The sequence below is a fragment of the Camelus dromedarius genome, chromosome 1, assembly GCF_036321535.1.
Source record: "Camelus dromedarius isolate mCamDro1 chromosome 1, mCamDro1.pat, whole genome shotgun sequence".
NCBI lineage: Eukaryota > Metazoa > Chordata > Mammalia > Artiodactyla > Camelidae > Camelus > Camelus dromedarius.
In genome coordinates this window covers 81,697,741-81,714,494 of record NC_087436.1, presented here as the reverse complement: position 1 = coordinate 81,714,494, position 16,754 = coordinate 81,697,741, and the positions used below count along the sequence as shown (strand labels likewise).

At 35.7% G+C, this 16,754-nt stretch overlaps 1 protein-coding gene and 1 pseudogene across 4 annotated transcripts in view; both read left to right on the top strand.

Annotated features, from left to right (window-relative positions):
* MAPK10 (mitogen-activated protein kinase 10) overlaps window positions 1–16,754 on the top strand; it is a 438,616-nt gene that overhangs the window by 137,720 nt on the left and 284,142 nt on the right. The window lies entirely within an intron of this gene.
* Window positions 7,515–7,675, top strand: LOC116149097 (U2 spliceosomal RNA; annotated as a pseudogene).

Here is a 16,754-nt window from a genome sequence, read left to right as displayed (position 1 = left end):
GAAAACTTCTTAGATGTAGATACTTGCGAATGTTCTACCGTTGCTGTTTTGTGATAAATAGGATTAATTGATCTAGCCTTTAGAAAAGATTGTTAAAAACAAAAGGAGGAGTATTTTATACTAAAATATTTTCAGTAGTCTGTAGTTGCTAATTTTAGTTTATATTTTATTAGGTCTTCTTGGTGAGTTTCAAGTTACTGCTTTGGTGCATTTCACAACAAATGATTTTGCCCTAAGTCTTTAGTAATCTGTTACTTTAGTTATTCTCTCTCTAATTGATGTGTGAAAGTAGAACATTTTCTATGACATTAGATAAAAGTATACACATTTTTAAAAAATGTAGGGTTTGAAGAGAAAACACACTTTAGATGGTGATTTAGAAATGGCAAACGCCACACCTTGGGAAAATAATTCCAGATTAAGAAAAGTCGTTTTTACTCTTAGCTAAACACTCTCAATTTACTGTTAAATCAAGTATTCAACAAGTGTTTATTGACTACTGTGTGCCTTTAATGTTCATACTATTAATCATAACCTCCAATAACATTTATTGAGTGTGTACTGTCTGTAAATTACTGTACTAAAGGGAGCTAGTAGTTTGAAATGATTAATAGTTTGTTTATATGCAGTCGAGCCAGGCTCTGCTGTGTGTTGTCTGGGGCTTGATGGTGCACTAAGGTAAGCTGCAGTGTGTTCAGAGAAAAAGGTTAGTTCAAGGTCATCTGAAGCAAGGAAGTAGCTTTGGAATGAAGAAAAATTTCTACATCTTAAGGCAAATTTTGAGAAAAATATCTTATGAATTTTTCTCTAATTCTTCACTCTACTTCTCAAATGCCTACTATGTACCGTATGTACATATGCAATGTACTATGTGGGTAAAAAGATTAGTAAAACAGCATTTTTTAAATTATACAGTTTAAAAATTATGCTTCTTTTAAGGTTATTACAAAATACTGGCTATATTTCCCTGTACAATATACCCCTATTTTAAAATCTATTTTTTACAAGTATTTTGTATCTCTTAATTCCATAACTTTATCTTGCATCTCTCCCTTCCACCTCCCCACTAGTGACTATTAGTTTGTTCTCTACACCTGTGAGTCTGCTTTTGTTTTGTTATATATTATTTGTTTTATTTTTTAGATTCCACATATAAGTGATAACAGAGTATTTATATTTCTTTCTCTGACTTATTTCACTAAACTCAGTACCCTCTGGTTCTGTCTATGTTGCTGCAAATGCCAGAATTTCATTCTTTTTATGGCTGAGTAATAGTCCATTGTAAGACATTTTGACAGATGTGAGGTAATATCTCATTTTTTTTGCATTCTCTTTTTTTTTGAAGTATAGTCAGTTTATAATGTGTTATTTCTGGTGTACAGTATAATGTTTCAGTCATACATATACATACATATATTCATTTTCAGTTTTTTTCAGTATAGGTTCATTGTGGTTTTGATTTGCACTTTTTTGATGATTAGTGACACTGAACAGTTTTCATGTGCCTATTGGCCATCTGTATATCTTCTTTGGAAAAGTATCTATTCTGTCCATCTGTCCATTTTTAAACTTCTTCTAAACTGAGTATTTTATTTATTTCATTAGTTTTATTTTCATAGAAATACATAATTTACTGCATCTAGTGTTATGTACCCTCTCTCAAGTAACTATGGCTGAAGAAACCTATCAAATAACCAGAAAGATAGACCCAGTTCACATGAAAATACACCCTCTAGGTATTTTTGTATCTTGTGAAGCTTCATGGGGACACACAGCACTTTTTTCTAAGAATAGCCATAAGTTTGGCTGAGTGACTTAAACATTTTACCTTTTTGCTCCTTAGAACAGTCATGCAAAGAAGGGATGGCTGGGTGGGACAGATAACACCGTTTATAGACATGGATGAGAAAAAAGAAAACTTTTTAATATCTTTTGGTTTCTTCATTTACCTAAATTCTTTCCAGCCATAGGCACTGATTATTCTGCTCAAATGATTGTAGGTTTGCTTTCTTAACTCACTATTTCTTATATTTTATCAGTTAAAAGGTATTACACAGATGTGAGTTATTGAGGTGTGTGGAAGAAGATGGTGATTATGATGAATGCTATCATTTTCCATCCAGGCACTGGGCTAAGGACCATTAACTCATTCCATTCTCACAACACGTTTATGAATAGAGATTCTATTATTTGCTTGTTACAGGTGACAAAACCGACTCTTGGCTTAAAGTTACACAGCTAATAATCTACCAAGAACTGTAATACTAGGACTAAGTAAATGAGCATGATTAGGTCTGTAAAAAAAATTAGATGCCCACACATTCTGTGGTTCTAAGATTTGTTAGGATGGTAAACATCTATAGTATATTTTAAAAGCTACCTTTAATTTGCTGAAATAATTGTGTGTAGGTTTCCTACACTGAAAATTGAGGACAGTTCTATGTGTGCTGTGTCAATATGCAGATTTTCATTTGGTTCCTTTAAGGCTGGAAAGAATTCTGGAAGTTTGAATTTTCAAAATCAAATTATGTTGGCACCTCTTTGGACTAAAGTCAAGTATTTAATTAAAAGGATAAAATGTAAATATTAATGTTCAGAAGAACATAGCCACCTTTGCCTTTAATTGTTATTTGAAGTGGACAGCCAGTTGTTCCATGTCACACTTATGCAATAATGAACAGCCAATTCTTTTAACCCCATAAAATAGCTCATGGTTATATAAAAATTATATGAAATATGGTCTTACCTGTCATGATTATTGAACTCATAATTGGTTAAGCCAGACTCAGGAACCAGGAGCGCCAGCTAGATTGACCCAGAGGAGAACAATCCAAGCAGAATGTGGTGCTCAGTGTTTCAACACCATGGTAGCAGGTAATAAGAGACTGAGTACAGCTGCTACTAGTGCTAACATTTATTGAGTGTTCATCATATGCCAGGGCACTTTTTAAAGTTTTAAGCACTTTAAAATACTAAACCATTCAATCGTCATACGAATTAGGTCTGTTATTACCCCCATTTTACAAATGAAGAAACGAAATCTCAAAAATGTTGAATAATTTGTTTAAGGCCACGCAGTAACTGGTGACACTGGCAATTGACTCCAGGTAGTCTGGCTTCAGAATAAGCATGGAAAGTTTGTAATGAAGTATTGTGTAGTTGGTACAAAATGCAGTGACTCCTACAGTCAGTAAGAAGTGAGGACAATACAGAAATCCAGGGAGGCCTTGGGAAAGATAGGTTTTTAGTTAAGTGTTGAAGTTTAGAAGCAGGCTGTAGTTTTGGAGAGGATTGACAAGGCTAAACCAAAGCCCCATATTCAGGCTTCCTATGATTTCTATTTCCTCATCTTCTTTAGGTGAGTGCTGCCATGGGGAGTGATAGTGCAGATTTTCCCTGTATTGGGTGACTTTGTTTACATAGTGGCAATAAGACCCATAGCACGGAGTGTGGGTCTCTCCCAATGGGGAGATGTTAAAAGTGCCTAAAAGCAGTAGCCAGTTCTCTGCTGCTCTGAGAAAATTCCTGGTTTCAAATTATATTAGAGTTAGCTAGATAAATTTAGAAACTTATTAAGGCAAAATGACAACAGATGAGACAAGATTAGGGCCAGAAAAACGTGTAAGGGGTTCAGGATTTGGGGCCATCCTTGCATGTAAGGCACTTTGTACAAATTAGAAAAAGTCACTCCTCCTTCCCAGAGCTAGTCTGATGAGTGGACTGTAAGAGGGGTTTCATCTCCACCTGCCCACTGGCTGGGGTCCCAGCTCTTTGAGGTCCTTTAGTTAACTTTGAATTAAAAATTGTTTCCTTGAATAGATTTAATGTAGTCCCTATCAAAATTTCAATGGCATTTTCACAGAAATACAAAAAAAAATTCTAAAATTTGTATGGAGCCACAGAAGACCCCAAATAGACAAGGCAATCCTGAGAAAGAATAACAAAGCTGGAGATATCATACTTACGATTTGAAACTGTATTAGCAAAGTAATCAAAACATTATAGTAATGGCATAAAAATAGACACATAGACCAATGAAACAATCAAGAGAAATAAACCTTTGAATCTATGGTCAACTAATATTTGACAAAGGAGCCAAGAATATTCAATGGGGAAAATACTCAATAAAAAGTGCTGAGAAAACTGAAACTGGATAATCACATGCAGAAGAATGAAATTGGACCCTTATCTTACACTGCTAACAAAAATGAACTCAAAATGGTTAATGACTTAAATATAAGACCCGAAACTGCAAAATGCCTAGAAGAAAACATAGGAAAAATCTCCTTGACATGGGTCTTGTCAATTTTTTTTTTTTGATATGACACTGAAAGTGCAGTAACAAAAGCAAAAACCAACAAGTGGGACTATATTAAACTAAAAAGCTTCTGCGCAGCAAAAGACGCAATCAACAAAATGAAAAGGCAGCCTATGAAATGGAAGAGAGTATTTGTAAGTCATGTATCTCGTAAGGGATTAATATCCAAAAATATGTAAAGAACCGATACAACTCAATAGCAAAAACCAAACAACCCTATTAAAAAACAGGCAGAGGAAATGAATGGATAGTATTCCAAAGACATACAAATGGCTAACAGGCACATGAAAAGGCACACAACATCCCTAGTCATCAGGGAGATGGAGGTCAAAACCACAGTGAGAGATCACCTGATACCTGTTGGAATGGCTATTATCAAAAGAGCAAGAGAAAACAAGTGTTGATGACGGTGTGGAGAAAAAGTATCCTGTGTGCACTATTGATGGGAATGTAAATTGGTACAACCACTATGGAAAACTGTATGGAGGTTCCTTAAAAAATTAAAAATAGAACTACCATATGACTCAGCAATCCCACTTCTGGGCATATATACAAAGGAATTGAAATCAGGATCTTGTAGAGATACCTGTCTTCCCATGTTCATTGCAGCATTATTCACAGTAATCAAGTTAAGAAAACAATGTGTCTGTCGGATGGATGAATGGATAAAGAAAATGTGATGTATATATAGATATAGATATATGTATATCTATATACTGTTCAGCCATGAGAAAGAAAGAAATCCTGCCATTTGTGACAACTTGAATGAAACTTTAGGGCATTATGCTAAGTGAAATAGGTCAGAAAGGAAGAGGCAAATACTTAACATATTACTTATATGTGGAGTTTAAAAAGCTGAATTAAACAAAGTAAAGAGTAGAATAGTGATTAACAGGGGTTGGAGGGCGAATAAAATGGAACGATATTAGTCAAAGAGTACAAACTTCCAATTATAAGATAAATAAGTTCTGGGGATCTAATGTACAGCATGGTGATTATAGCTAATAATACTGAATTATATACTTGAAAGCTGCTAAGAGAGTAGATCTTAAATATTCTCACCACAATAAAGGAATGGTAATTATGTGATGGGATGGAGGTGTTAGCTACACTATGGTAGTAATCATTTGCAATATATAAATGTATCAAACCAACACACTGTGCACCTTAAACTCACACCATTTTATATATCAATTATATATCAATAAAGCTGAATGAAAAAGCAAAGTGCAAAAGAGCAAAAAAAAAAAAAAAAAAAAGTTTCCTTCTCACCAGCTTTTACCAGTAGAGAAGTATGATTATATTTCTAGCCTAACCAGGGGAAAGAAAAAGAAAAAGAAAAGAAAAGACATTAAATGTCTACCTCTCTGTAGGCTCAAATTTCTGCTGTATTTCTTCTGGCTTCTTGTGCTTTCCTGGCTGGCCTCTTGGCTGTGGGGGAAGAAAAGGAAAACTCCTTTTTTCAAGATGTAATTAGCACTTCCCCTGGCACTGGCTCCTGAATTTCTGCCAATTCATTCTCCATGAGTTTTCTGCTAGATCCTTGCTTCCACACCGAATGGATTCCCTTATCAACCAGCTCTGAATGATAGGTGATAGAAGGAATGGTTGGACTAGATCTTCAAAAATGGCTTAATATGGAGACTATAGTTTTATAATGTCCCAAATCAGCAAACATGACAACTACACATGTTTTTGTTGGGACAGTAATAGCTACCTTCCACTGATTGCTGTAGGTCACGTACTATGAAATGCTTTATACAAAAACAACAACAAATGAGCATCAAATACAATGTGCCAGGATCATGCCAGACTCCTGAATAGGAGTTTCTTATTTAATCCATCTAAACCATTCTAGGAAGTACACAATATCACTATTCCTATTGTCTTTTTTAAAACCATTTTTTAAATTGAAGTGTAGTTAATTTACAATGTTGTGTTAGTTTCAGGTGTACAGCAAAGTGATTCAGTTTTATTCTTTTTCAGATTCTTTTCCATTATTGATTATTACAAGATATTGAACATGGTTCCCTGTGCTATATATTAGGTCATTGTTGTTTATCTGTTTTATATATAGTAGTTTGTATATGTTAAGCCCTAATTTATACCTTCTCCTCCCCATCCACTACTTTCCATAAGTTTGTTTTCTATATCTGTGAGTCTATTTCTGTTTTGTAAAAATGTTCATTTGTAAATTTTTTGATTCCACATATAAGTGATATCATATGATATTTATCTTTTTCTGTCTGACTTACTTCATTTAATATGATAATCTCTAGATCCATCCATGTTGCTGCAAGTGGCATTATTTCATTCTTTTCTTATGGCTGAGTAACATTCCATTTTGTATATATATCACAACTTTTTTATCCAGTTATCCGTTGACAGACATTTAGGTTGTTTCCATGTCTTGGCTATTATAAATGGTTCTGCTATGAACATTGGGGTGTGTGTATCTTTTCAAATTAGAGTTTTCTCCACACTCTCTCTGCTTTATTGTTCAAGGTCATAGGGTTAGCAGTCTATTCATGGAGATTTAGCCCAGGTAGCCTGTCTCCAGTGCAGGGACCTTAAACTACTATACTGTTCTTACTGTCTGGCTACTGAGATAGAGTTTGAAACCAGGACTTTCAACATCTGGGGCATATATTGTACGTTCAAGATTCCTTCCAATGGTGTGAAACAAGATTTCTATGGATTTGCCCTTCTCTACTTACAGATTGTCTTGCTCTGAAATATTTTTGCTCCTTTTCTTTATAAGTGGGGCTGAACATGGTAGGATCAAACTGTCATAACTCAACTTTAAAACTGAACTTAAAAGATAATAAAAAGAGTTTTAAACAGTGATAAAATACTTTCTTTGTAATAAATAACAATAAGAAAGCATCACCTTTAATGAAAAAGAATATGAAAACGAATATATATATTTACATGCATGACTGGGACATTGTGCTGTACACCAGAAACTGACACATTGTAACTGACTGTACTTCAGTAGTAATTAAAAAAAAGTAAGCGGCTTCCAAGGAAACTGCAAGGCAGCTAATCCCACCACTAAATTTTTCTTTCAGAGAGCAATATCTGTTACATGCTGAGTAACATCTTATACAATTAGAAAGCTTATTGTAATTTTTAAATGTGAATTGATTCAAACAGATTTATTATAGAAATTAAGTCAACTGTTAACCATATCCTAATCTCTTCTCTGCCTTTTGGCTAAGATCAAGTGTAGTAACCGATAACCATATCCTGATTTGAGTACATTAATATGGGCTTTGGGATTCAAAGTTATTTTCTGTTGTGCTGTCATATCTTTGTGGTGACTTACACCCAGTAAATTAAACCTCTCCTCTACTTGAAAAAAGAAAGAAAAGAAAAAAAAAAGAAAGGAAGTAAAGAAAGAAAGAAAGAAAGAAAGAAAGAAAGAAAGAAAGAAAGAAAGAAAGAAAGAAAGAAAGAAAGAAAGAGAGAGAAAGGGAAGGAGGGGGGAGGGAGGGAGGAAATCATTATGATCCCTTGCTAATTTTTCCTGTACATTACTATAATAATGCTTTCAGGGCTTGAAAGATGTCTGCTCCCTCTTAATACGACATTTGTCATGAGAAACTGTACTAAACATGGATGTGGGAAAGAAATGCATTAGCGGAAGGGCACCATAAGAGACACTCAATAAAAAAGAGAAAAAAAATCAGTTAATAATGTCAGAGAAGAGGTGAGCTTTTGTCAGAAACTTGTCTAACCCTAAGGCGTATCATTGAAATTTCTAACACAGTGACAAAATAATGATAGGTTAGCAGTAACTTTGCACATGATGTGATTGTGAGATGTGAGAAATATATGTTTGTATACGTGTGTATTATTTGTGTATTAGCAATACACACCACAAAAGAATTAGCTGCATCATGTTTTTCAGCGTTTTAGTTCCCCATACTTCTTTACATCTCATCTAAGTGCTTTTTTGGGTAGAAACTATAAAATTTAATACGTATTATGGAAAATTTTAAATAAATGTCTTTTAAAGGTATTATCAAGTTTCTGTTCTTTTCTAATATTGCTAAGCAGAATTAGCTGTTTCCTTCTCTGTGTCCTCATTGTACTAGTTCATGCCACCGGGACAGCATCTGCCAAAATATATTACAGCTCAGGAACCACCTCAAACTGTGAGGACATGAAGGCCAGAGCCTGGCTTGCTCATCTTACCCTCCCAGCACCCATTAGTGCACCTACTGCATGTTAGGTGCTCAGTACTGGACTTGTTGAATGAATGGACTGATAAAGCCGTATTGGGTGCAGGTTGCAGCTACAAGTGATTCTTGCCCTCGGACTACTCATGGTACAAAAGGGGAGATTGTATATTGCTTATTAATAATAAAGGACATTAATACTGGAAGTAAAAATATGTGCTGAGTAAGAATCTTGACTTACATTTGAATTCAACCTTAAGAGAGGCAGAACTGTGCAGTGACTAGGGACATGGAATTCTGTAGGTGTTATTTAGGTTCAGTCTCAGCTCTGCTATTTGCTAACAGCCTGACTGAGCTTCCGTCTCCTCATCTTAAGGGCGGATATTGATAATAATACTATCTACCGCATACAGTTGTTATGAATTTAAATGAATTAGCTCTCTTAGAGTGGTGGAAACAGCATCTGGCATATAATAAATAGTCATAATTATCTTTGGATTTAAAAGAGTATTTAGAAGTAATACACAAGATCTTGGGACTTTTTTTTAAGGATTTAGAAGTAATACACTATGGGCATCTTTCTTGAAATAGCTTGTATAGAATACTTAGTGTTGCAGTAACATAGTGGATATTTACTGTCTCATTACTGTGAATGGGTGCATTTTGAGTTGTTTTCCAGAAGTGGTGGAAGATTTATGCGCCCTTTCATTTTGAAGAGCAAAGTTTCCCCACAGATTATGCAAAAGTGGACACAGATGTGTGGAGATATTGATTCCCCTCAATCACTGGGTTGTGCCTGAGGGTGGCCCAGAGTCCTTGGCTGTTGTCTCAGCTTGGCGCGACCTCATCCACTGTCCCAGAGCATCATGTGGGGATTGTTTTCTGTGTGAGCCAAGATCTGGTAAAGGTTAGGAAGCTCTGTCATAGTAACTCTGAATTTCACTTCACTTTTTAAAATAAATGGGATCCTACTCAAGACAGAAAATGTGCTAGAATGTCAAACAAATACAGTGTTTTCCCCTGGTATCCCTTTCCATAGATAATTGTGTTTCCTGAGTTTTTAGGTTCCCAAGTTTGCTTCATCTTCTGATTATCGTTTTTTTTTTTTTTTTTTGGCATTTATTTATTTATTTATTTATTTATTTATTTATTTATTTATTTTTATTAAGTATAGCCAGTTTGCAATGTTGTATCCATTTCTGGTGTAAAGCATAAGGTTTCAGTCATACATATATATACATAAATTCGTTTTCATATTCGTTTTTTATTATAGGTTACTACAAGATATCCTTAAGCCTACTAAGTCATGGTTTCCCAGCTTGTAAAAATCATACACCACTGGGGGTCGGAGGGCATAGCTTAGTGGTAGAGCATGTGCTTGGCATGCACGAGGTCCTGGGTTCAATCCCCAGCACCTTTGTGAAGGGGAAAAAATTATACACCACTGTTAATTTAAAAATCCTTTTTAATATTATTTGAGATAAAAGCAAACATTTTAAAATGAAAAAAAAAAAAAAAACCAAAGGGTAAATAATTATTTTACTTTCAAACTATACATGTTTTTCTAATTTTGATATATCCCTTGGAGATATATCCTCTCTTTAAAAAATCACTAAATAAATGCTTTAGTTTTAAAATAGTGATAAACTAAGTAAGTATGAACAAATGACACATTATTGTTTGCTCAAAGAGAAATAATTTCAAGTATCACCAGTTCCTGTTTCTTTTAGTTTCTGATGTTCTCCTTTTTCACTAACATGTTTTAAGTGTTATGCTCTTAATGTTGCAATAATAGAGTGCAACTTTAATACCCGTTAAGAGGTCCTTCGCCTTATGTGAGTTAGTGAGACATAAAGAAGTTAAGAAAGATACTTAAGTTCACATAGAGAGTTACTATAGAACTTAAGTCATGTCTCTATTATTGTCCCTGGTGTCACGGAGAGCCTTCAGATTTGTTTTCATTTTCCATCATTCTGCTTTAAGAGTATGACCAAGACCCACAGATTTAATGATAGTGTCTCACAGAGATTAAGTAAAGAATACTTATCTTAGCATCACGACATAGATTGGTTCTTTGCAAAGAAGCTGAAAATATTCCTTGATTCCTTCAGAAAAAAGTTGTACTCAATGGAACAAAAGCTACTGCAGTATTTAAAATACTCAGCTGGTTAATGTTTGCCTGGTAGTAGTTCTGTTAGAAACATTGCTTTCTTTCTTTTTGATCATAAATATTACTGTTATAGCTAATCATAAATGGTTTTCTCAGCTTATGAAAGTTGTAGGATTGTCAAAATCAATTTACATAATCAAATTTATGATTCTATAATATATTCTTTTTCTTTTTATTTGTAAAGGTTAGTAAAGTATTTCTTTAAGAAAAAAAGCAAACTTGATATAAAAGAGGAACCTATAAGAAATAAAATAAGATGGCCAAAAATTTGAGTTGAATTTATTGAAATAAATAACCACAGGTTTATGTGGTAGGCATTTCAAATTATCTTGTTAAATTGTCTTAACTTTTAAATCAAAGCTATGCTTGAAGGAAAAAAGTTCCATTTATTTTAGTCTCTTGATAAAAGGTCAAAATATACCTACTTTTTATCAACACATTTGAACTTGATTTCTATTTAAAGAATTTTAAATACATATTGATAATCCTCATTAAAACTGGCAAGTGTGCTTTGCCTTGAAGTCAGCTTCTGCAAGAACTCATGTTCAAAGATGTAAGTCTAACTCCAAAGGCCTTGAATAGCAGACTACAAAAACTTAGGTTATACTTTCTGTGTACAGAAATCTTATATGTAGCTTGTCATGGAGCAAAAGTTCCTGAAAGTAATCTTTGTACTTCTCTCCATCTCCCCCAGTTTCACACTCACATTACCTGAAAACTGGGTTTGCCTCTTGGTGAGTGTTGAGCTAAGAGACATAGCCAAGTCAAAGATAGGAAGAAGGAAGGATTTTAGTACTTGCAACAAATAAGGAGAACAGGGGGATTTTCCCCAAAGCAGTGTCTCTCAAACTGCTACTTGAGGGAAGTTTTAAGCTAAAGATGCATGCATATTTAGGAGAATTCAGCATAGAACTGGGGCAAAAGTCATTGTAGGTTGACAGAGCCCATGTCCTGGTTGACTGGAGCCATGAAGGCCAGCAGGGGCCAGCATTATCCATTCTCCGGCTTCAGCTAGTTAGGTGGTTGTGTGCTCAAGGGGGTTTGAATCCTGTAAAACAGCTCAGGAACATGCATCAGGCTAATCTTCACCTTTGAAACAGAACTGGGAGTCTTAACAACTGATTTTTTTGTGTGTCTGATATGGTTAAGAAATTTCCTGGCTTGGTAATAGCTGTATGTTCTTGAACATTCTGTTTTTATTTTAAAATCATTACCTACTGAGACTTGTTCTTCTGCATGGACAAGCATTGTGGCCAGGCTTAGATCACAAAATGGCTTAGCCCTAAAATGGCTTCTCTTATGTCAAGAAATCTACATCTGGTTCTTCGTCTCTGGGGACCCCCTATTCTATCTGCCTATAATAATAACTGCTAGAAACCTTTCCTGTCCTTCTAAAAAAATCCCCTCCCCAACCCATTGTCAGTGTCCACTTCTTCTTCACCCCTCTCCTCTTCTGAGCCAAACTGTGGTCCTTCCTGCTGCTCCAAGTCCCCTCAGAGAATTTGTTCATTCATTCAGCAGGCATTTATTGAGCACCTACTGTGTATCTGACATCATCCTTAGTAGTGGGAATGGAGTGGAGAATTATAATCCCCATTTTATCTGTTAAACATTTTTTCTTTTTCCAGATTACAAAAGATCCAACTCAAACTGCCTTATCAGGTAGGTAGATAGATAGATAGATAGATAGATAGATAGATAGATAGATAAATAAATAAATAGACTTAATGGTTTATGAACAGACATGACTCAATTCAGAACTCAAAAGACATCCTCCAAATCCACTCTTCTACTCTGCTTCCTCTAAGAGTGTCTCCATTTTCACGTTCTGCTATCCATCTTTGCGAAGCTTCAGTCTCACAGCATGGTGATAGGCATTCCAGCATAAGAGATACTTCATTTCCCTGATGCTGCAAAGAAAATTTTGGAATTGAGCTTATTGGTCCTGATTGGCCTATTTTGTTTCTGGTTCCCACTCTAGAAATCACCAGTGTGGCCAAGGGCTGGAATGTGCTGCCTGGCTCAGCCTATGGTTGCTCTGTTCCTGGATCCCAGAGGTAGAGTTAGTTTTACTTGAAGCAGTTGGGTTGAGAATGTGAAAGGGATGGTTGCCCTGGAAGGAAATGAGTGTGAATGCATTCAGGGTGGTCAAAAGACAACAGTCCATGCCACTGGTCTAATTGCTTTCCCCCAGAGGACCCGATCTCCCCTCCCCATGTTAATAGACAATATCATCTATCTTGTTGCATATAAATTTTTTGCTTCATCCAGTCTAATTTCACATACAATGCAGGAATTTCTTCTCCTATACCCCCAAGAAATTCAAACCTTCATTTGAGGATCACCAGAGAGAGAGTTCACTGCCTGGGGAGGTAGCCTGACTCTCTAAGCCATAGGATTGGACCTCTGTCATTTTCTACTCCACACTTGGCTGGATGTGGAGTTACAAAAAAAGCTGTCAATCTTAGAGTAGATAGTTCTATTATTCTTCAATCATAATATAGTTGAAAAACTTGCATGTAGACATATGCATGGTATTACTGAAAATTGAACTATTCTAGCTAATATGAACAGATGATAGAAGTCTAAATTGTTTCCATTTGCTCTCATCTTAAAGGATAATTATTCAAGCAGAACTTTTTATTACAATTAGAGTGGTGATCTATGATAATATTTATAGAGCCTTGCATTCTGATGACATGCAAGTTTGAGAAATTCAAATATTATTTTATGTGCTTAAGGAAGAAGCCATTAAATATACAAATAGGCTTGAATGTAAATTATGCAACTCTAGTTCCATCTTCTTCAATTTCATAACTGGTTTGTGTATAGGCTTTCACACCTGAAAATAAGGCCAAATGTGGAGGAAAAAGGGCCTTTACTAAACAATATTCTAGTATTTTCAGAAAAGTTGCACTGGTAACACAAAAAGATAAAATAATGAAACCTCTCAGATAGAAATTGTGTGGCGCATGCTCTAAGAGCCGGTCTCTCAAAGAGACAAGCGTGGGAAGATACCAAGGGTGATATCTACACGGACAGAGACTGGTAACTTTATTTTCTGGCCCTAAATGTTTTGAAAGGCACTAAATGTCGGACGGCTTGGGAGGAGCTATAAAGGTCTTAACACACAAACCACGCCTGCTGTTTATGTACGTTTGCATAACACAGCTAAAGTAGCAGAATCACTAGTTCCAGACAGAACCAAGATTTCCCTAGGGTTACACAGAAGTCAAAGGTGGAGTCAGAGGACTAGGTCCATGGATAACCCCATAGGAAACATTGTTTAAACTCGTCTTCACTCTGGAGGAAATTTATGTAAGGGCAGAGATGAGGCTTTTATCTGTTCATTCATAATGCAGCTTCCTAAAGAGTAGCTCACAGCAGCTGATGGTTGGAGAGAAGAAGCCTGTGAGAGATATAGCCCTGCTTCCCTTACATCAGGCTCCCAAGGATATAAATATATATATATTTGTAGGATGTATATATATAAATATATATATATTTGTAGGATGTCAGTTAAACCATTCATCACTTGTACTTTGTTTTTCTGAATAAGAACCAGTTGCATAAAGCAGGTATACAAAGGGTTTTTTTCTCTCATAACAAGGGGTACCACTGTTTAAAAAATGCCTTCAACTTCAACACCAGTCTAGGCATTTTATCTAGATGACAAAAGCTAATATTTGGAAATTCAGCCAGGAAAAATTTTAATATCTGAAAATTAATAGCACAGACATTATTAACTCAGATTTAATATTTTTGGTCACATTAGGTTGTAAAGAAATGTTGTAAAAGCTTAATTTTATTCTTTTTTTTTAAGTTTTTTTGTCATCAACCTAATCATCACCTTCTGTCCTTTGGAAAGTTTTTAAACAAAATTCAAGTGAGACTTCAGGCAGATGCTAAGTAAGAGGAAAATAATAGGCATCTTGACTTAGGTGTAAACTTCTGATAGTAGCATTTAGTCACAGTGAACTGTGACTTGGTCAAGACTGTACTCTTGGTCGAGACCTTTTTTCCTTTTACTCCTCTTAAAAGATTTTACATTTCTTTTTTCTCCCATCAGGATATAACAGATTTAACATTTAAGTTTTGTTCTAGGCATGATGAGACAATAGATTAGTGATTCTCAGTGGGAGAAGATAAGCCACACTTCCCCAGGAGAAGTTTTGGAAATTTGGGATGTTTTTTGTCTTTTTTGGGTGTTGCAATGATTGGAGGAGGGTCCAACTGGCCTTTAACTGGCTGGGAAGGAGGCTAGATCTTTGGCGGTGTGTGGGACAGCCTACACAGTGAAGAACTGTCCTGTCTCTGTGCTGCTTTCGAATATCTCACAAGTGACAAGTCTTTATATTTTGTCATGATTTTCATATATACTGAATTTTCTAGGAATGCAATTACTGTATAGGTAGAGGAAAGATTTTATACGATCTTTTTATGTTTTCAGAGTTCCTAGGGGTTGGTAAGGAATTCAAAATATGTTACTGAAGGCAGTATTGCTTGTAGAATTTGAATTGCTAAAATGGATCATTCTGCCTTAATAGCTGTTGAATCCATGTTGAAAGGACCTTTCTCTCTCATCTATCCAACTCTGAATATATTTATTTATCCCTTATTTTAAAATGACAAATACAGAGAAGAAATGCTGACAATATTCATTTGAATATTGTCTTTTCTAAAATCCAAGTTTACTCATTACAAGTGAGGGCAAACACCTGGCTTCTTCTTTTTCTTTTCTAATGGAGCCATGCCTGAACATTTAAATACTGAAATGTATATTATTTTACTATATGTATACATAAAATATTATTTCTATTTTATTTCACAGTTGATGCATTGTATTGATTCTTTGAAATTGTATAAATAGGTAGGTTTAATTATTTATAAATTTCACTCCATGGTAGTAAAGGAGGGTGACAAAAAGATTTATTATTAAATATGTGTATTAAGTTGGATGGGATTGAAAACTACTGCAATAGATCTGCCTATCAAAGTAATAAGCCAAAAAATGCATAATTTTCAAAGAAAAAAAGATTTTCAATACTTTTTGACACCTTAGTCATTGCAAGAATTAAAAGGAGTCAAAATGTGGAAAGGGGAGAGAGAATTTGTTAAAAAAAAAAAAAAAAGGATGTCTTTGAAGAGGACTACAGCTTTTAGGTCCCCACTCTCCTTCCCCAGGTGACTTGGGCAGGATGCTACCCTCCACTTTGGGTCCAGGATAAGAAGCTTCCATGAGACCACTTAGAATGCTTGAAACATGTTCCCTACAGTTGGAAACATATATCCTTCCTGACATCTGAGAACATGAGAGGAGCTGGAGGGGGCTGTCGGAAGGACAGAAGTTCTGTGTTTTGGCTGATTTGCGTTTTCAGAGTTTGTGAAGTTAATGGATGCATGCCTAGATATGGGCCCACGAGGGAGAGAGAGCCAACACAGTGCCTTTTCACATTCCACCTTAGCCTAGGGGATCACTGAGGAGGACACAGGATTCCAGCAGGTGAGGGTCTGTGTGGAGTGGTTCCGTATCTAAGGGCTAGGGGGAGGGTGGGGGATTGTGAGCCAAAAGCAATGGATTTGTACCTGTCAAAGAAGCTCCATAGAACCCCCAACTGTGCCAAGAAGAGAATGAGTTAGCCTTTAAGAACTGGCAGGCCCAGAGTGTTAGCTGCCCAGCAAGGCAGGTAATGTCCTAACTCCTGTATTTCATCTCCCTCTTCTTCTAATCTGGGGCTTGAGATTGAGGGAGGAAGTGAGTTGGAACAGAGGACAAAAGCCAACCCATACTCCTTCCCTAAGAACAGTGACAGTTAGCTATAGGTCTCTGCTGGGGAGGAGGAAGAGACCTCTCTCCTTGGAGTGAAGACTCAAGCGTTGATGACCATGGGATTGGACCTTCTAATTCTGAACTGAGACTTCTCATTTAATTAAAAGGGGCTGTATGGACCAACAGTTATGTAGGAGTGAATCAATAAGCAATGAGAACTAATTGAGATGTGGATTTCACCGAGGTGCAGAGGAAAAACTCCACCCCACTGCACAAATTTTAAGGGGATTCTCAGGGCAAAAAATGTTTGTT